At 47.1% G+C, this 21,500-nt stretch overlaps 3 long non-coding RNA genes across 3 annotated transcripts in view; 1 reads left to right on the forward strand and 2 right to left on the reverse strand.

Moving 5' to 3' along the window:
* Positions 1-16,931, reverse strand: part of LOC144681954 (uncharacterized) — a 36,710-nt gene extending 19,779 nt beyond the window's left edge. The window contains exon 1 of the long non-coding RNA XR_013576897.1: positions 16,594-16,931. This is a non-coding gene — a long non-coding RNA (uncharacterized LOC144681954). The remainder of the gene's footprint in view (positions 1-16,593) is intronic.
* The window catches only part of LOC144681951 (uncharacterized), a 69,456-nt gene continuing 54,670 nt past the window's right edge, over positions 6,715-21,500 (forward strand). The window contains exons 1-3 of the long non-coding RNA XR_013576892.1: positions 6,715-7,401; positions 7,600-7,677; positions 8,128-8,479. This is a non-coding gene — a long non-coding RNA (uncharacterized LOC144681951). The remainder of the gene's footprint in view (positions 7,402-7,599; positions 7,678-8,127; positions 8,480-21,500) is intronic.
* On the reverse strand, positions 17,718-19,992 carry LOC144681947 (uncharacterized). Its single transcript, XR_013576888.1, has 3 exons — positions 18,707-19,992; positions 18,441-18,518; positions 17,718-17,990 (listed from the first exon to the last, which is right to left on the reverse strand). It is a non-coding gene; the product is annotated as an uncharacterized LOC144681947 (long non-coding RNA).

The following is a 21,500-nucleotide window of genomic DNA, read 5'->3' on the forward strand; positions in this document are numbered from 1 at the left end:
AGGCAGCTATGGGGACCCAGAAGGTAAAAGTGGTGGAGATTCACCTTTGCAATTGTCCAACATGTTCGATGATTTTGCAGCCTGTATGGTTAAAAGTGGTGGCTGCAGTGTGGATGAGCAAACTGACCATGGCACCATTGTACAGGAAGACATTCATGCAGTGGGAGTTAATGGGAATGTAGTGGTAGTTGGGGGCAGTATAGTCAGGGGTTTGACACAGTTCTCCTCAGCCCAGACTCGGAGTTCATGCAGCTGTGTTGCCTGCCTGGTGTCAGGGTTTGGGCCACTGCTCTGGGCTGGGAAGGAACTAGCAGTTAGAGGGGTAGGTTGCAGTGGTCGTGGTTTCTGCTGAGGGAGTATTGAGCAGCTAGGAGCTAAATTAAAAAGCAGAACCTGAAAGGTACTAATCTCTGTATTACTACCTAAGCCACGAGCAAATTGACATAGGTCAAATCAGATTAGGGAGTGAAAAGCATGGTTGAAAGTTTGAGAAAAGGGTTTTGATTCATGGGGGCACTGGCACCAGTACTGCAGAAGGTGGGAGCTGTACCATTGGAATAGTTTTCACCTGAACCATGCTGGGACAAGTGTTCTGGTGAGTCGTATAACTAGGGCAGTGGAGAGGGCTTTAAACGAAGTAGTGGGGGCAAGGGATCAAATTTGGGAAGATGTGATAATATAAGTGATATGTGATAATATGTGATATGATAAATGCACGTGGCATTTGTAATGAAAGAGATGAAGAAATATTAATAAATATGCATGATCTGATAGCCAATACAGAGTCATAGCTCCTGGATGTCGAGGGACCTGTATATTCATATTGACATTTCACAGAATCACAGAATTCTTACAGTGTAGAAGGAGGCCATTCAGCCCATCGGGTCTGCACCGGCTCTCTGATCATTTTAACTTAGTGCATATCTCCTGCCTTTTCCCTGTAACCCTGCACATTGTTTATATTTAAATAATCATCTAATGCCCTCCTGAATGCCTCAATTGAACCTGCCTCCACCACACTTCCAGGCAGTGCATTCCATCCCCAACTACTCACTGTGTGAAAAAGGTTTTTCTCATTTCGCATTTGCTTCTTTTGCAAAACACTAAAACTGTGCCCTCTGGTTCTCGATCCGTTTCCAAGCGGGTACAGTTTCTCTCTATCTACTCTGTCTACACCCCTCATTATTTTGAAAACTTCTACCAAGTCTCCTCTCAGCCTTCTTCTCTCCAAGGAAAACAGACTGACCTCTACCTCGCGGAGGCTGAGCATCAACTCGCAGACACTTCCTCCTACCTCCCCCTGGACCATGACCCCACCACTGAACACCAAGCCATTGTTTCCAGGACTGTCACTGACCTCATCTCCTCTGGAGATCTTCCTCCCACCGCTTCCAACCTGATAGTCGCCCAACCTCAGATGGTCCGCTTCTACTTCCTACCCAAAATCCACAAACAGAACTGTCCTGGCAGACCGATCGTGTCAGCCTATTCCTGCCCCATGGAACTTATTTCTCGTTATCTTGACTCCCTTCTCTCTCCCCTTGTCCAGTCCCTTCCCACCTACATCCGTGATTTCTCTGACACCTTACGTCACATCAACAATTTCCAGTTCCCTGGTTCCAACCCCTTCCTCTTCACCATGGACGTCCAATCCCTCTACGCCTCCATCCCCCACCAGGATGGTCTGAGGGCCTTTAGCTTATTCCTTGAACAGAGGCCCGAACAATCCCCATCCACCACTACTCTCCTCCATCTGGCTGAACTTGTTCTCACACTGAACAATTTCTCCTTTAACTCCTCTCACTTCCTCCAAATAAAAGGTGTGGCTATGGGTACCCGCATGGGCGCCAGCTATGCCTGTCTCTTTATGGGGTATGTGGAACATTCCTTGTTCCAGTCCTACTCCAGCCCCCTCCCACAACACTTTCGATGATTACTTCAGTGCTGCTTCATGCTCTCGTTGGGACCTGGAAAAATTTATTAATTTTGCTTCCAATCTCCACCCCTCCATCATTTTCACATGGTCCATCTCTGACACTTCCCTTCCCTTCCTTGACCTCTCTGTCTCAATTTCTGGTGATAGACTGTCCACCAATATCCATTACAAGCCTTCCAACTCCCACAGCTACCTCGACTACAGCTCCTCACACCCCGCTTCCTGTAAGGACTCCATCCCATTCTCTCAGTTCCGTCGCCTCCGTCACATCTGTTCTGATGATGCTACCTTCAAAAACAATTCCTCTGACATGTCATCCTTCTTCCTTAACCGAGGTTTTCCACCCACAGTCATTGAAAGGGCCCTCAACCGGGTCCGGCCCATCTCCCGCGCATCCGCCCTCATGCCTTCTCCTCCCTCCCAGAAACATGATAGGGTCCCCCTTGTCCTCACTTATCACCCCACCAGCCTCCGCATTCAAAGGATCATGCTCCGCCATTTCCGCCAACTCCAGCATGATGCCACCACCAAACACATCTTACCTTCACCCACCCGGCGGCATTCCGTAGGGATCGTTCCCTCCGGAACACCCTGGTCCACTCCTCCATCACCCCCTCCTTCTCAATCCCCACCTATGGCACCTCTCCATGCCCACGCAGAAGATGCAACACCTGCCCCTTCACTTCCTCTCTCCTCACCATCCAAGGGCCCAAACACTCCTTTCAAGTGAAACAGCATTTCACTTGCACTTCCCTCAACTTAGTCTACTGCATTCGTTGCTCCCAATGCGGTTTCCTCTACATTGGAGAGACCAAACGCAGACTGGGTGACCGCTTTGCAGAACACCTTTGGTCTGTCCGCAAGCATTACCCAGACCTCCCTGTCGCTTGCCATTTCAACACTCCACCCTGCTCTCATGCCCACATGTCCATCCTTGGCTTGCTGCATTGTTCCAGTGAAGCTCAACGCAAACTGGAGGGACAGCACCTCATCTTCCGACTAGGCACTTTTCAGACTTCCGGACTTAATATTGAGTTCAACAATTTCAGATCATGAACTCTCTCCTCCATCCCCACCCTCTGTCAGATTTTCCCCCTCCTTTTTGTTTTTTCCAATAATTTATATAGATTTTTCTTTTCCCACCTATTTCCATTATTTTTAAATGTATTTCTATCCATTGTTTTATCTCTACCTTTTAGCCTATTTGGATACCTTCACCCCACCCCACCCCCACTAGGGCTATCTGTACCTTGCTTGTCCTGCTTTCTACCCTTAATTAGCACATTCCTTTAGATAATATCACCACCTCAAACATCTCTTTGCCCTTTTGTCTATGACATCTTTTGGTTATCTCCACCTATCACTGGCCCTCTATCCAGCTCTTCTTGTCCCACCAACCCCCCTCCCCCCCCACCCCCACTCTTATCCCAGCTTATATTTCAACCCTATTCTATTTTTCCTTAGTTCGGTTGAAGAGTCATGCGGACTCGAAATGTTAACTGTGCTCCTTTCCACAGATGCGGCCAGACCTGCTGAGTTTTTCCAGGTACTTTAGTTTTTTTTTGGAGTTCTAGCATCCGCAGTTTTTTTGCTTTTATCAATGTAAACTCTGTTAAACATCAAAACAGGTGAGAAATTCAATGGGACACAGGATCTGGCAGAAAATGAGAAAGCAGCAAATATCCAGAGTGAAAACAGGGAATCAAACTCCAAACAGAGAGTGCAGTCCTGGACTCGCCCGCACGGTGGGGGTGAAATCTTTTTGGGCCGTGTTGTGAGTGAAGCGGGGAAGGGGCGGGTCTGTCCGGCTGAATGCACACGGGGCACCGAAGTGATACAGCGGCGGAAAGTTTCAATTGCACCCGGCTCCTTCACTCACAACACGACTCAAAAAGATTTCTCAATGACAGCAATTTCCCAACATTTCCTGTGGAGTCAGCGTGTGTTTGAGCGTCTGCAACACGTTTCACCCCCACAGTGTGGGGTGGTCCAGGATGCACTCTCTGTTTGAAGGTTGATTTGCTGTTTTCACTCTGGATATTTGCTGCTTTCTCATTGCTCTGCCAGATCCTGTGTCCCAGAGAGTTTCTCACCTGTTTTGATGTCTAACAGAGTTTATATTGATGTAGTGCTTTCATTGGGCAGCACGTTTCAAAGCCCCAGTGTTTGGAGAGATGAGAATTGATCAGTTTTGTCTGATCAGTGTCAGGAACCAGGAGTACAGGTGACATTTGGACCGTGTGCACCAGCCTGTCGGTTTAAAGGCTGAATTTCTGCACACGACAACAACAACTTGTGTAATAACAATTTATATAGCGCTTTTAGTATCATAAAAATTTCCGAAGACACTTCACCGGAAATTTATAAGGCAACAATTGTGAAAACTAGGGTGTGATTTTTAAATGATGTGAGTTGAGGGCGAGGGCAGGGGGATAAGTGAGATGTATTTTAGCCTGGGGGGCTGGTGGAACGGGTTGAAGCTGCAGAGGCATCTGATGAGATAAGTCAGAGAGTGCGATGGAGGCCTTTCGGCCCACTCATTCTGAGACAAAAAAGTCAGTGAGCTCCTGGCACTGATTGTTGGAGGTGAGGGTGGAGTCGGCAAGGTGGAGGGGTTTAGAAATATGGTTTGTGGTACAGAACAGGTGTTAGGGGTTAACTTTACATTCCGGGGTGATCCTGGAGTAGTGAACAGTTTTAACAGACTCATTATTGTGTAATTTCCTGCAGCAATATCAGGAGGTGAATGGGTAAACCAGTTACCCACCTGTCCATTCAGCTCCCTGTGTCTTCAGCTTAAAGGAACAGAGGTGAGGTCCTTACCGGGTGGAATAGCTAAATTGAGAGAGAGTCATTGATTTATTGGGACTAGGGGATCAATGGTGCAGGTGAGAGTGCAGGTGAGCAAATCAGCCCCTGAAGCATTATCATGGCGAGTGGAGGGCCAAAGGCTGGAGAGTTGGAATTTTGAAATTGCAGCTGTAAATAAATTGTTGGAAAGATTTTTTCAGAGGCAGATACAGCAGAAAGTAAAGATGGGGAACAGGGAAGGGGAACGTGGGTGGGGCGTGGGCACAGCAAGTGATCAGATATGGCCTTGGTTTGATGTGGTGGAAGTAGTGAGTCCCTGTGAGATGGTGAGGTCAAAGTGCTGTCTGTGAACATGGATTGAGGATTTGACATGGAGGGAAAGATTATGGGAGGATCAGAGGTCAGTGAACTGAGAGGAGAGAACATGATGAATCAAGAAGGAGGTTGAATTCACTGCAGACCCTCGGTGAAGTGGCTGAGAGAGAAAATTAGTGAATTCTATGGACAGAGTAAAGCAATGTCATAAATAATGGGTCAGATTCAATTTCTGCAGTCCTGCCACATCCAGTCATTACTGGTCTGGGGCTATTTAACAGCTAACAGGAGCATGAGGCTGCATAAATGACCCCATGCTCAAAGATTCGGGAGCCCAGCACATGACTGCAAAAGACAAGGCTGAACCATGTTCAACCATCTTCAACCAGAGGTACTGAGTGGATAATATATCTCAGCTTCCTCCTGCAGTCCCCAGTATCACAGAAGCCAATTTGAAGCCAACTTGATTTGGTCCATGTGGTATGACGAAATGGTTAATGACACTGAACACAGTAAAGTCTATGACATCCCAGCAGCAGCACTAAGACTTGTGCTCCACATCCAATCACAACCCTAGCCAAAATGTTACACAGGATCACAGGGTATAGGAACATGGGAAATCGGAGCAGGAGTTGGCTATTCAACCCATTGAGCCTGCACTGACATTAAAACAAATCCTGGCTGATCATCTACCTCAACGTCATTTTCCCCACTATCTCCATCTCCCCTGATGTCATTAGTCTCCAGAAATATATTGATTTCTGTCTTGAACATGCTCAATGACTGAGCTTCCAAAACCCCCTGGGGTAGAGAATTCCAAAGATTCACCACCCTCTGAGTTACGAAATACCTTCTCGTCTCAGTGTTAAATGGCCTGTCCCTTATTCTGAGACAGTGTCCCCTGGATCTAGATTCACCAGCCAGGGTAAACATCCTATCCACATCGTCCCTGTTACACCTGGTAAGAATTTTGTAAGTTTTAATGAGATCACCTCTCATTCTACAAAACTCTAAAGAATACAGGCCCAGTTTCCTCAATCTCTCCACATAACACAATCCTGCCATCCCAAGGATCAGTCTGGTGAACCTCCATTGCACTCTCTCTAAGGCAAGTATATCCTTCCATAGATAAGGAGACCAAAACTGGGCACAATACTCCAGGTGAGGTCTCACCAAGGCCCGGTACAATTGCAGCAAGACATCTTTACTCCTCTACACAAATCCCCTTGCGATGCATGCTAACATACCATTTGCCTTCCTAATTATTTGCTGCACCTGCATGCTAGCTTTTAGTAACTCATGCACAAGGATACCCAGGTTTATTTGGACACCAAATTTCCCAACCTCTCACCATATAAGGAATGCTCAGTTACAGTACAGCTACAATACTGGCATCGAGCTGGTCATGTAGATAACTTTCCAAGAATGGCCAATACACTAAAAGCAGGGAAAATCCCATCCTGCCAAGCACTGTGCCAGCAGCCTGCTTTGCATTATCAACGAAGTGATGGGAGGTGACATGGACAGTGCTATCAGGGGTCACTTGTTCACCAAACAGCAGCTCACTGATGTTCAGGTTGGGTTTCACTCGGCAAATCCTGGAACTCCCTCCCTAACAGCACTGTGGGTGTTCCTACACCACATGGACTGCATATGTTCAAGAAGGCAGTTCACCACCACCTTCTCAAGGGCAATTAGAGATGGGCAATAAATGTTGGCATTGTCAGCGGTGCCCACATCTCTTGGGCGAATAAGAAAGGAAATATCTTGGTGTGTGCTCTAAGATGAAGGTTATTGAGAGAAAAAATACACTAAGGCTTATTCTTGTATTCAGGATGATTTTGGGATGGTGAGCAGTGTTGAGGGAGCAGGGGAGAGGCGGATGATGCAGCCAGATGTGGCGGTGAGTGGTGAAACCAATTGTCTGTCATACCCATTGCTGAAATCAGGGTGGATCCGGGTGAATGGAGAGGACCCTATGTCCACCTTGTAGACTGAAGTCTGATTTTAGTCAATCTGGAAATATTTACAAAAACAGAGGACCCGATTGAAATTGGTGTCACTGAGAAATCTTTTTGGGCCGTGTTGTGAGTGAAGGAGACGGGTGCAATTCAAACTTTCAGGTGCTGAAACACTTCGGTGCCCCGTGTGCATTCAGCCCGGACAGACCCGCCCCTTCCCCGCTTCTGCAGCCGGTTCCCCACCGATCACAAGCCCATAAAACTCGGCTCCGATTCAGCAAACGGCACAAGATCGAGAAGCGCTGATTGGGTGGCGGCTCGAAACTAAAGAAAAAGTTCCTGAAATGTCTGACTCGAAGCCCTGTGTGTGCCTAGATGGTGAGTGGTGACTGGTGTCAGTCCTTTCAGCACAGTGTCCCGGCTCAGTCTCACTGAGGGGCTGCAGCATTGTAGGGGAGGCTGTTTCTGAAAGTCACTGGAGAAGAGAATGTGACAAAGAGCCGGGCCTCCTCCACACGGGGGGGCATTTCTCAGGGTTTTCCCACAACTCAGTGTCTGTGTTTTTCCTGTTTTCAGGATCCTGCTCCTGTGAAAACACCTGCAGGTGCTCCGACTGCCGATGTCCCAGCAGCAAAGCTGGACGCTGCCGGAAAAGTGAGTAACTGTGGGAGAGTTTGAAACTCCTCACATTGTGTTTATGTGACAGATAGTTCTGGGCAGAACTCAGAGAGGAACACGATAGAAAAGTACAAGATCCAAGATTTCACCTGATTTATTTCCCATCAGATTTATTCAATGTCCAATCGAAAGAATCTGGAGACAGGAACCCTGCTGGTTAAAGAAGTGTCTTAGTTTTACATCAGGAAGTGTTGATATTATAGACTTCTCACTAGAAATAGTGTTGTAGAGACAGTGACAGTTACATCTTCACCCAAACTCTCTCACACAGTGTCGTGATGCTGAGACTTTTCAGATGGGTAACTTGGAGATATGACACAAATTAGCTTGTGAGGGAGGAGTTGAGGGCTTTAATGGGAGGCCTAGGGGGTGATTCAGTGAATTCATTCATTGTTCCTGATTTCTGTCTTTGTCCTCTCCTCTCAGGTTGCTGCTCTTGCTGTCCTGCAGGATGCACGAACTGCGCCAATGGCTGTGTGTGTAAAGGGAATCCCTCTGACAAATGTAGCTGCTGTTCCTGAACAACAGGCCCTTCAGGCACAATAGATGAAATATTGTCCATATGTATTGTATTCCATAAGCTGCATGTCCTCGGTGTCTATATCCTGATGAATTGTGTGTTTACATAAAGTAATGAAAAGTGTCTGAATATTGTTGAAATTCTGATTTTTGAATCAAGAGTTAAATAAATTTTCAGTATTTGAAGTCCAGTCATAAGTCTTATTCTGTTACTTAAAGGTGTGATATTACTAATAACAGCAGAAGATCTAGGAAATGAGTTGAGTCTAACTTTGCCATTAAGACCCATGGCATAACATAAGTTACATTAGCATTTGTCACAGTCTGGCCAATGAGGTTAAACAATGTGATGATGGACCAGTGTCAGAAATGGTGGAGTGAATGAATGAATGGCAGTTCTGTTGACCCTCTTATCCATGAGTGTGGCAGCATGCTACTGTCAAATATACCAGAAATTGGTTGTAAGCCAGTCACATCTGCCTGTTAACTGTGCATCCTAAAGTTAATTTTAAAATATTCTTTGGAAGTTTTGGCAGAAATTTGTGAACTTGCTTCCCCAGGTCTTGCTGTTTCTGCATTCCCTCTAAAGTTGTATCATTTATTTCTCATTGTATCTCCACATTCTTTGTTTAAAGTCTATCAAATCACATTTCCATGCCTTAAATTTCATCTGTCAGATATCTGATCATTTTACCACTCTGTTTCCTTGAGCCTGTAATTATCCTCCTCATTGTTGACTACTACATCCCCTCTAGACCCTTTAAGGTTTCTAACTTGAGGAAGGCCAAACCTTTCATTCTTGTTCTCCAATTTTCTCCTATCCAATCTTAACTTCTCCGTTGCTGCTACATTGAGAACATCATTCTCTACAGAGAACAAGGTGGCAAAAATACACCTCGTACCTTAACCATGTCCTCTGCCTCCAGACAAAGGTTAGCTTTTCAGTTCCTAATCAGCCCCACATTCTGCATTGACTACTCTTTCATCACTGATGTGTTTAATGGGGAAAATCCACATTCTGGGGAACTGCCATCATAATGCACCCAAGGGCTGAAAGATATGGAAAAATCTCCCAGATGTGTGCACCGGAATATTTCCGACATGAAACGTAAATGTATCTTTTATCTGGGAGGGAGAAAGGGTCACTTTGTACCTGGAAGCAGTCACACCCTTAGACTAGGGTCTTCTGATTTGGTCAGTGGCAGGGAGAGGAGGGTGTGACTGCGAATGAGGCAGCTATGGGGACCCAGAAGGTAAAAGTGGTGGAGATTCACCTTTGCAATTGTCCAACAGGTTTGATATTTTTGCAGCCTGTATGGATGAAAGTGGTGGCTGCAGTGTGGATGAGCAAACTGACCATGGCACCATTGTACAGGAAGACATTCATGCAGTGGGAGTTAATGGGAATGTAGTGGTAATTGGGGACAGTATAGTCAGGGGTTTGACACAGTTCTCCTCAGCCCAGACTCGGAGTTCATGCAGCTGTGTTGCCTGCCTGGTGTCAGGGTTTGGGCCACTGCTCTGGGCTGGGAAGGAACTAACAGTTAGAGGGGTAGGTTGCAGTGGTCATGGTTTCTGCTGAGGGAGTATTGAGCAGCTAGGAGCTAAATTAAAAAGCAGAACCTGAAAGGTACTAATCTCTGTATTACTACCTAAGCCACGAGCAAATTGACATAGGTCAAATCAGATTAGGGAGTGAAAAGCATGGTTGAAAGTTTGAGAAAAGGGTTTTGATTCATGTGGCACTGGCACCAGTACTGCAGAAGGTGGGAGCTGTACCATTGGGACAGTTTTCACCTGAACCATGCTGGGACAAGTGTTCTGGTGAGTCGTATAACTAGGGCAGTGGAGAGGGCTTTAAACAAAGTAGTGGGGGCAAGGGATCAAATTTGGGAAGATGTGATAAATTTAATAGACAAGACAAGGCAGTAGAGCAAGATAATAACAAGGGAAATGATGATCAGCACTTGGCAGGAAGGTACAGAATGTGCAAACCTAAGAGTGCACCAGCAGAGAAGGCTAGAGGTTTCAAAATAAAGAACTAAAGGCTCTGTATCTGAATGCACATGGCATTTGTAATGAAAGAGATGAAGAAATATTAATAAATATGCATGATCTGATAGCCAATACAGAGTCATAGCTCCTGGATGTCGAGGGACCTGTATATTCACATTGACATTTCACAGAATCACAGAATTCTTACAGTGTAGAAGGAGGCCATTCAGCCCATCGGGTCTGCACCGGCTCTCTGAGCATTTTAACTTACTGCGTATCTCCTGCCTTTTCCCTGTAACCCTGCACATTGTTTATATTTAAATAATCATCTAATGCCCTCCTGAATGCCTCAATTGAACCTGCCTCCACCACACTTCCAGGCAGTGCATTCCATCCCCAACTACTCACTGTGTGAAAAAGGTTTTTCTCATTTCGCATTTGCTTCTTTTGCAAAACACTAAAACTGTGCCCTCTGGTTCTCGATCTGTTTCCAAGCGGGAACAGTTTCTCTCTATCTACTCTGTCTACACCCCTCATTATTTTGAAAATTTCTACCAAGTCTCCTCTCAGCCTTCTTCTCTCCAAGGAAAACAGACTGACCTCTACCTCGCGGAGGCTGAGCGTCAACTCGCAGACACTTCCTCCTACCTCTCCCTGGACCATGACCCCACCACTGAACACCAAGCCATTGTTTCCAGGACTGTCACTGACCTCATCTTCCCTGGAGATCTTCCTCCCACAGCTTCCAACCTGATAGTCGCCCAACCTCGGATGGCCCGCTTCTACCTCCTACCCAAAATCCACAAACAGAACTGTCCCGGCAGACCGATCATGTCAGCCTTTTCCTGCCCCACGGAACTCATTTCTCATTATCTTGACTCCCTTCTCTCTCCCCTTGTCCAGTCCCTTCCCACCTACATCCGTGATTCCTCTGACACCTTACGTCACATCAACAATTTCCAGTTCCCTGGCCCCAACCCCTTCCTCTTCACCATGGACGTCCAATCCCTCTACACCTCCATCCCCCACCAGGATGGTCTGAGGGCCTTTAGCTTATTCCTTGAACAGAGGCCCGAACAATCCCCATCCACCACTACACTCCTCCGTCTGGCTGAACTTGTTGTCACTGAACAATTTCTCCTTTAACTCCTCTCACATCCTCCAAATAAAAGGTGTGGCTATGGGTACCCGCATGGGCCCCAGCTATGCCTGTCTCTTTACGGGGTATGTGGAACATCCCTTGTTCCAGTGCTACTCCGGCCCCCTCCCACAACTCTTTCTCCAGTACATCGATGATTACTTCAGTGCTGATTCATGCTCTTGTTGGGACCTGGAAAAATTTATTAATTTTGCTTCCAATCTCCACCCCTCCATCATTTTCACATGTCCATCTCTGACACTTCCCTTCCCTTCCTTGACCTCTCTGTCTCAATTTCTGGTGATAGACTGTCCACCAATATCCATTACAAGCCTTCCAACTCCCACAGCTACCTCGACTACAGCTCCTCACACCCTGCTTCCTGTAAGGACTCCATCCCATTCTCTCAGTTCCTTCGCCTCCTTCGCATCTGTTCTGATGATGCTATCTTCATAAACAATTCCTCTGACATGCCCTTCTTCCTAAACTCAGGTTTTCCACCCACGGTCGTTGACAGGGCCCTCAACCGTGTCCGGCCCAACTCCCGCGCATCCGCCCTCACACCTTCTCCTCCCTCCCAGAAACATGATAGGGTCCCCCTTGTCCTCACTTATCACCCCACCAGCCTCCGCATTCAAAGGATCATCCTCCGCCATTTCTGCCAACTCCAGCATGATGCCACCACCAAACACATCTTACCTTCACCCCCCCCAGCGGCATTCTGTAGGAATCATTCCCTCCGGGACACCCTGGTCCACTCCTCCATCACCCCCTACTCCTCAACCCCCACCTATGGCACTTCCCCATGCCCACGCAGATGATGCAACACCTGCCCCTTCACTTCCTCTATCCTCACCGTCCAAGAGCCCAAACACTCCTTTCAAGTGAAGCAGCATTTCACTTACATTTCCCCTAACTTAGTCTACTGTATTCGTTGCTCCCGATGCGGTCTCCTCTACATTGGAGAGACCAAACGCAAACTGGGCGACCATTTTGTAGAACACCTGCTGTATGTCCACAAGAAAGACCCAGACCTCCCTGTCGCTTGCCATTTTAACACTCCACCCTGCTCTCTTGCCCACCTGTCTGTCCTTGGCTTGCTGCATTGTTCCAGTGAAGCTCAACGCAAACTGGAGGAACAGCACCTCATCTTCTGACTAGGCGCTTTACAGCCTTCCGGACTGAATATTGAATTCAACAACTTTAGACCTTGAACTCCCTCCTCCATCCCCACCCCCTTTCCATTTCTTCCCCCTCCCTTTTGTTTTTTCCAATTATTTATATAGATTTTTCTTTTCCCACATATTTCCATTATTTTTAAATCTATACCTGTAATGCCCTGTCAGTCTTTCCACCCCACCCCCACTAGAGCTATACCTTGAGTGTCCTGCCATCCATTCGTAATTAGCACATTCTCTTAGATAATATCACCACCTTTAACACCCCTTGTTTCCTTTGTCTGTGACATCTTTTGATTATCTGCTCCTATCACTGCTTGCTTGTCCCTACAACCACCCCACTCCAACTTCTCTCCCCCCCACCACCCCACCTTAAACCAGCTTATATTTCACCCCTCTCCTAATTTTACCCAGTTCTGTTGAAGGGTCATGAGGACTCGAAACGTCAACTCTTTTCTTCTCCGCCGATGCTGCCAGACCTGCTGAGATTTTCCAGGTAATTCTGTTTTTGTTTTGGATTTCCAGCATCCGCAGTAGTTTTTGTTTTTACCAACTTCTCCAATCTTCCCTCATAACTGAAGAGTCTGATTCCTTGTAAACCTTGTAAACCTCTTCTACACTCTCTCCAATGCATTCATATTGCCCCGAACTTTAACAAGACTCCAGCTGAGGTCTAATCAGTGTCTTATATAAGTTCATCATAACTTCCCTGCTCTTGTACTCTAAGCCGCTATTAATGAAGCCTAGAGTACTGTATGCTTTAGAAACAGCTCTCCCTCCCTGTCCTGCCACCTTTAATGATTTAGTTACACCAAGAGCTCGATCATTTATATATATCAGGAAGAGCAAGGGTCCCAATGCCGACCCTGGGGAAACTCCACGACAAACCTTCTTCCAGCCCGAAAAATACCTATTAACCATTACTCTCTGTTTCCTATCCCTCAGGCAACTTTTTGTATCCACGTTGCTACTGTCCCTCTTATTCCATGACCAATAACTTTCCTCACAAGCCTGTTGTGTGCCACCGTATGGAGCGCCTTTTGGAAGTCCATAGACACCACATCTACAGCCTTGCCCTCACCAACCATCTCTGTTACCTCTTCAAAAATCTCCAGCAAATTAGTTAGACAGGACTTTCTTTTAATGAATCCATGCTGACTCTTCCAAATCAGCCCAAATTTTTCCATGTGACTATTAATTCTATCCCGAATAATTGTTTCTGGATGTTTCCCCACCACTGAAGTTCGGTAATTGCAGGGTAGATCTTTACAACCTTTTTTGAACAAGGGCATAATGTTTGCAATTCTCCAGTCCCCTGGCACCTGCCCCGAATCCAGGGAACATTGAAAGATTATTGCCAGTGTCTCTGCAATTTCCACTCTCACTTCCTTCAATATTCTTGGATGCATCTCATCCGGCCTCAGCGCCTTATCAACATTAAGTATTGACAGCTTATCCAATATTTCCTCCTTATCAATATTAAACCCTTCTATTGACTGAGTTTCCTCCTCAGTCACCATGGCCTGCGCAGCATCTACCTCGTAGGTAAAGATTAATGCAAAGTATTCATTTAACATCTCAGCTATGCCTATTGCCTTTATATGCAAATCCTCTTTTTGGCACCTAATCGGCCCTACTCCATTTACCACCCTTTTACTATTGAGGTGCTTATAGCATACTTTGGGATTTCCTTTTATGTTGGCTGCCAGTCCTTCTTCATAACCTCTCTTTGTTTCTTGTATTTGCTTTTTCACATCCCTTCTGCATTCAGCTTGGTTCTCAATTGTATTTGCTGCCTGAAACCTGTTGTAAGCATACTTTTTTCTACGTTGACTTAATTTCTATGTCCATTGTCATCCAGGGAGCTCTGGATTTGTTTGTCATATCCTTCCTCTTTGAGAGAACATACCTTGACTGTGCCCAAACCATCTCCTCTTAGAAGGTACCCCATTGTTCAGCTGCTGTTTTTCCCGCCAACCTTTGGTTCCAGTCTATCGGGCCCAGCTCCGTTCCTGCTCCATTGAGGTCCGCTCTGTACCAGTTGATTATTCTTACTCTGGATTGGCCAATGTCATTTTCCACCTAAACCGAAACCTTATGATACAATGGCCCCATTACTCTAAATGTTCCCCAACCATTACTTGATCTACTTGGCCCACCTCATTTCCAAGAACCAGGTCTAGCAGTGCCTCCGACTTGTTGGACTGGGCACATACCGCTGTAAGAAATTCTCCTGAACACAATCTAGGAACGCTCGTCCCTCACTGCCCTTTACACTACAACTATCCAGTCTATATATGGGTAATTAAAGACCACCATTATGACTACTCAATGATGTTTACACCTCTCTGTAATTTCCTTGCAGATTTGTTCCTCTATATCCTCCCGCTAGCTGGTGGTCTATACATTACTGCAAGCGGTGTAATTGCACCCTTCTTAATCCTTAGCTCTAGCCAAATTGATTCTGTCCTTGAATCCTCTCACACATCCTCTTTCTTCAGTACTACGATACTCTCCTAAACCAAAAACACCACCCTCCTCCGTCTTTCCCTTTCCTATATTTTTTGAATGCTTTGTAACCAGAAATATTTAGCACCCAGAGCTTCCTTAAGCCAGGTCTCTGTTATCGCCACAACATCATAATCCCATAAGGCAATCTGTGCCTGTAACTCCCCAATTTTATTAACTGTACTCTGTGCATTCACATGTGTGCAGTGTAATCCTCATTTAGACTTCATTACTTGCTCCCTTACTCTGACTCCACCTATTAAATTACTATTCTCTATTTAAGTGCTATCTGCCTCTCCCAAAATTCCGTGTGCCCTGGTGTTATTTTCTAATATTCTCTCCTGGTTCCCACGCCACTGCTGAGTTAATTTAAACCCTCCCCAACAACACTAGCAAAACGACCTGCAAGGAATTCAGTCCCAGATCTGTTCAGCTGCAGCACGTCCAGCTTGTATAGCTCCCATCTCCACCACAGCCAGTCCCAGTGTCCCAGGAACCTAAAGCCCTCCCTCTTGCACCATCTTTGCAGCCATGTATTCATCCATCTTATCTTCCTATTTGAGTACTCACTTGCACGTGGCACTGGGAGTAATCCGGAGATTACTACCTTAGAGGTCCTGCTTGCTAATTTTCTATCTATCTCCCTAAATTCCGATTGCAGGATCATATCCCCCTTCCTATCGATGTTGTTAGTACCAATGTGGACCATGACCTCTGGCTGTTTGCCCTCCTCCACAAGAATGTCCTGCAGCCGTTTTGTGACAGCCTTGACCCTTGCACCAGGGAGGCAACAAACTACCCTGGAGTCACTTGACTGCCGCAGAAACTCCTCTCTGCTCCCCTAACTAAAGAATCCCCTATCGGTACTGCCCTTCCGCTCTGCTTCCTCCCCTCCTGTACAGCTGGGCCACTCGTGGTGCCATGGATTGGCTCTTGCTGCACTTCTCCAGTGATCCATCACCCCGCCCCCCCTACATATCCAGAATGGAAAACCGGTTAGTGAGCGGGACCTCTGGGGACTCCTGCACTACCTGCCTCCATCGCCTTTGAATCAGAAGGTTGTGGGTTCATGTCCCACTCCCGGAAACCAAGAACTGTGAATGTACTCGAAAGAGTTACATGCGATCTGTTGATAACTCGAAAGAGTTACACTACCTGCCTGTTTCTCTTAGGCTGCCTGGTGGTCACCATTCCCTACCTGCCTGCTTGCACCTAACTTGCAGTGTGACCCCCTTTCTCAATGTGCTACCCACCTAGTTCTCTGCCTTACGGATGCACCTCAGCGACTCCAGCCGCTGCTCAAGCTCTGAAACGCGGAGCAGAAGTTTGTGCAGCCGGTGACACTTCTTGCACATGGGCTCGGCTGGGTCACAAGAAGTGTCCACGACTCCCCACATGCCACAGGATGGGCATTCCGCTTGGCTGAGCTGTCCTGACATGCCTTAACCTTAAACTTTTAAAATCACTGAAGCTTTTAAATCCTACTTGATAAACCTTTCCAAAAGGTACAGTTCCTACTTTATTCTAAACCATAAACGCTTACTAGATACTCACCAGATATTCACCAAACAGCTAGCTTCTTCTTCAACCAATCAAATTGCCTGTTTCCTGTGATGCCACAACTTGTTTTTCTTCACTCTCCTTTCGAACTCAGTGTGGGCCGGTTCCGAGCAGCGGACAGGTCCGCCTCTCCCACCGCTCTTCCCGCAGGTCCGCCACTCCCACCGCTCTTCCCTCAGGTCCGCCTCTCCCACTGCTCTTCCCGCAGGTCCGCCTCTCCCACTGCTCTCCCGCAGGTCCGCCTCTCCCACCGCTCTTCCCGCAGGTCCGCCTCTCCCACCGCTCTTCCCGCAGGTCCGCCTCTCCCACCGCTCTTCCCGCAGGTCCGCCTCTCCCACCGCTCTTCCCGCAGGTCCGCCTCTCCCACCGCTCTTCCCGCAGGTCCGCCTCTGCCACCGCTCTTCCCTCAGGTCCGCCTCTCCCACCGCTCTTCCCTCAGGTCCGCCTCTCCCACCGCTCTTCCCGCAGGTCCGCCTCTCCCACCGCTCTTCCCGCAGGTCCGCCTCTCCCACCGCTCTTCCCGCAGGTCCGCCTCTCCCACCGCTCTTCCCGCAGGTCCGCCTCTGCCACCGCTCTTCCCGCAGGTCCGCCTCTCCCACCGCTCTTCCCGCAGGTCCGCCTCTCCCACCGCTCTTCCCGCAGGTCCGCCTCTCCCACCGCTCTTCCCGCAGGTCCCCCTCTCCCACCGCTCTTCCCGCAGGTCCGCCTCTCCCACTGCTCTTCCCACAGGTCCGCCTCTCCCACTGCTCTTCCCCAAGGTGAGTGATGTAAGCAGCGCTCCCCGGGTGGTGTTTATTCTCTCAACATAGGGACAGACACCTAATTCTGTCACCTCCGATCATTTGCTGGTTTGATGTTGGTGATTTAAGTACCCTCCCAATGACATGAATCTTACGACTGAACAACAAAACCATCACATCATTCACTTAGCCATTCCCCATGCTACTCCATCGTCACTTTGTTTAACATCTTCCACCACACTGCTCCAGATGGTAATATACGTCAAAGCATCATTTTCTGCAATGTGGTCTGTTTAGACACTAACTCATTCCCCACATGTTGAAGAGTCATTGGAAATGTCATTTCATTAAGGAAGAGTATGACTCTTATCACAGGAATTGAAGTAGTTTTTTTATTTACACAATAAAAATATACCATTTCGGAAACAATTTATTCACTTTCATTGGCTCAGATACACACACAACTCATCAGGATATCGACACTGAGGACATGCAGCTTGTGGAATACAATACATATGGACAATATTTCATCTATTGTGCCTGAAGGGCCTGTTGTTCAGGAACAGCAGCTACATTTGTCAGAGGGATTCCCTTTACACACACAGCCATTGGCGCAGTTCGTGCATCCTGCAGGACAGCAAGAGCAGCAACCTGAGAGGAGAGGACAAAGACAGAAATCAGGAACAATGAATGAATTCACTGAATCACCCCCTAGGCCTCCCGTTACAGCGCTCAGCACCTCCCTCACAAGCTAATCTGTGTCATATCTCCATGTTACCCATCTGAAGATAGTCAGTATCACGACACTGTGTGAGAGAGTTTGGGTGAAGATGTAACTGTCACTGTCTCTACAACATTATTTCTAGTGAGAAGTCTATAATATCAACACTTCCTGATGTAAAACTAAGACACTTCTTTAACCAGCAGGGTTCTTGTCTCCAGATTCTTTCGATTGGACATTGAATTAATCTGATGGGAAATAAATCAGGTGAAATCATGGATCATGTACTTTTCTATCGTGTTCCTCTCTGAGTTCTGCCCAGAACTTTCTGTCACATAAACACAATGTGAGGAGTTTTAAACTCTACCACAGTTACTCACTTTTCCGGCAGCGTCCAGCTTTGCTGCTGGGACATCGGCAGTCGGAGCACCTGCAGGTGTTTTCACAGGAGCAGGATCCTGAAAACAGGAAAAACACAGACACTGAGTTATGGGAAAACCCTGAGAAATGTCGGGGAGGCCCGGCTCTTTGTCACATTCTCTTCTCCAGTGACTTTCAGAAACAGCCTCCCCTACAATGCTGCAGCCCCTCAGTGAGACTGAGCCGGGACACTGTGCTGAAAGGACTGACACCAGTCACCACTCACCATCCAGGCACACACAGGGCTTCGAGTCAGACATTTCAGGAACTTCTTCTTCAGCTTCGAGCCGTCACCCAATCAGCGCTTCTCGATCTTGTGATGTTTGCTGAATCGGAGCCGAGTTTTACGGGCTTGTGATCGGTGGGGAACCGGTTGCAGAAGCGGGGAAGGGGCGGGTCTGTCCGGGCTGAATGCACACGGGGCACCGAAGTGATTCAGCGGCGGAAAGTCTGAATTGCACCCGGCTCCTTCACTCACAACACGGCCCAAAAAGATTTCTCAATGACAGCAATTTCAATCGGCTGCTTTGTGTTTGAAAATATTTCCAAAGTGACTAAAATCACACTTCAGTCTACAAGGTGGACGTAGGGTCCTCTCCATTCCCCCGGGTCCATCCTGATCTCAGCACTCACCGCCACATCTGGCTGCTCCAGATTACACATTATCTGCTTCTCCTCTGCTCCCTCAGCACTACTCACCATCCCAGAATAACCCTGGAATACAAGAATAACCCTTGGTGTCTTTTTTCTCCCACTAACCATCATCTTAGAGAACACACCAAGATATTTTCTTTCTTATTCGTCCAAGAGATGTGGGCACTGCTGACAATGCCAACATTTATTGCCCATCTCTAATTTCCCTCGAGAAGGTGGTGCTGAGCTGCCTTCTTGAACATGTGCAGTCCATGTGGTGTACGAACACCCACAGTGCTGTTAGGGAGGGAGTTCCAGGATTTGCCGAGTGAAACCCAACCTGGACATCAGTGAGAAGCTGATTGGTGAATAAGTGACCCATGATAACACTGTCCATGTCACCTCCCATCACTTTGTCCATAATGAAAAGCAGGCTGCTGGCACAGTGCTTGGTAGGATGGGATTTTTCCTGCTTTTAGTGTTTTGGTCATTCTTGGACAGTTTCTACATTACCAGCTCAATGCCAGGATTGTAGTTGTATTGTAACAGGGCATTCCTTAAATGGTGAGAGGTTGGGAAATTTGGTGTCCAAAGAAACCTGGGTGTCCTTGTTCATGAGTTTCTAACAGCTAGCATGCAGGTGCAGCAAATAGTTAGGAAGGCAAATGGTATGTTGGCCTTCATCGCAAGGGGATTTGTGTACAGGAGTAAAGATGTATTGCTGCAAATGTACAGGGCCTTGGTGAGACCTCACCCAGAATATTGTGTACTGTTTTGGTCTCCTTATCTACAGAAGGATATACTTGCCTTAGAGAGGGTGCAATGGAGGTTCACCAAACTGATCCCTGGGATGGCAGGATTGTGTTATGAGGACAGATTGAGGAAACTGGGCATCTATTCTCTAATGTTTTGAAGAATGAGAGGTGATCTCAGTAAAACGTACAAAATTCTTACCGGGTATAACAGGAATGACGTGGATAGGATGTTTTCCCTGGCTGGTGAGTCTAGATCCAGGGGACTCTGTCTCAGAAAAAGGGGTAGGCGGTTTGTGACTGAGAGGATAAGGGAATTCTTTACTCAGTGTGTGGTGAGTATTTGGAATCCTCTACCCCACGGGGCTGTGGAAGCTCAGTCATTAAGCATGTTCAAGACAGAAATCAATATATTTCTGGAGACTAATGACATCAGGGGAGATGGAGATAGTGGGGAAAATGATGTAGAAGTAGACGATCATCCAGGATCTGTTTGAATGTCAGTGCAGGCTCAATGGGCTGAATGGCGTGCTCCTGCTCCGATTTCCCATGTTCCTATTCCCTATGCTCCTGTGTAACAGCATGGCTAGGGTTATGATTGAATGTGGAGCACAAGTCTTAGTGCTGCTGCTGGGATGTCATAGACTTTACTGTATTCAGTGTCATTAGCCATTTCTTCATACCACGTGGACCAAATCAAATTGTCTTCAAATTGGCATCTGTGATGCTGGGGACTGCAGGAGGAGGCCGAGATGTATTATCCACTCAGCACCTCTGTTTGAAGATGGTTGAACATGCTTCAGCCTTGTCTTCTGCAGTCATGTGCTGGGCTTCCCAATCTTTCAGGAGTGGGATATTTATGCAGCCTCATTAAATAGTCCCCCACCAGGAATGACTGGATGTGGCAGGACTGCAGAACCTACCCATTATTTGTGACATTGCTTTACTCAGTCCATAGAATTCACTAATTTTCTCTCTCAGCCACTTCACCGAGGGTCCAGAGTGATTTCAGCTACCATTTTGATTCGTCATGTTCTCTCTCCTCTCAGTTCACTGCCCTCAGATCCTCCAATAATCTTTCCCTCCATGTCAAATCTCCAATGCATGTCCACAGATACCACCTTGACCTCACCATCTCAAAGGGTCTCACTATTTCCACAGTGTAAATCCAAGGCCATCGTTGATCACTTCTTGGTCTCACTCTCCACTCACATCCCACATCCCCATCTTTACTTTCTGCTGTATCTGCCTCTGAAAAAATCTATCCAACAATTTATTTACAGCTGCAATTTCAAAATTCCAACTCTCCAGCCTTTGGCCCTCCACTCGCCATGATAATGCTTCAGGAGCTGATTTCCTCAACTGCACTCTCACCTGCTCCATTGATCCCCTAGTCCCAATAAATACATGACTCTCTCTCACTTTAGCTATTCCACCCGGTAAGGACCTCACCTCTGTTCCTTTAAGCTCAAGGCCCAGGGAGCTGAATGGACAGGTGGGTAACTGGTTTACCCATTCACCTCCTGATATTGCTGCACTAAATTACACAATAATGAGTCTGTTAAAACTGTTCACTACTCCAGGACCACCCCGGAATGTAAAGTTAACCACGAACACCTGTTTTCTACCGCAAAC

This window comes from Cetorhinus maximus, chromosome 6, assembly GCF_964194155.1.
Source record: "Cetorhinus maximus chromosome 6, sCetMax3.hap1.1, whole genome shotgun sequence".
NCBI classification, from domain to species: Eukaryota; Metazoa; Chordata; class Chondrichthyes; order Lamniformes; family Cetorhinidae; genus Cetorhinus; species Cetorhinus maximus.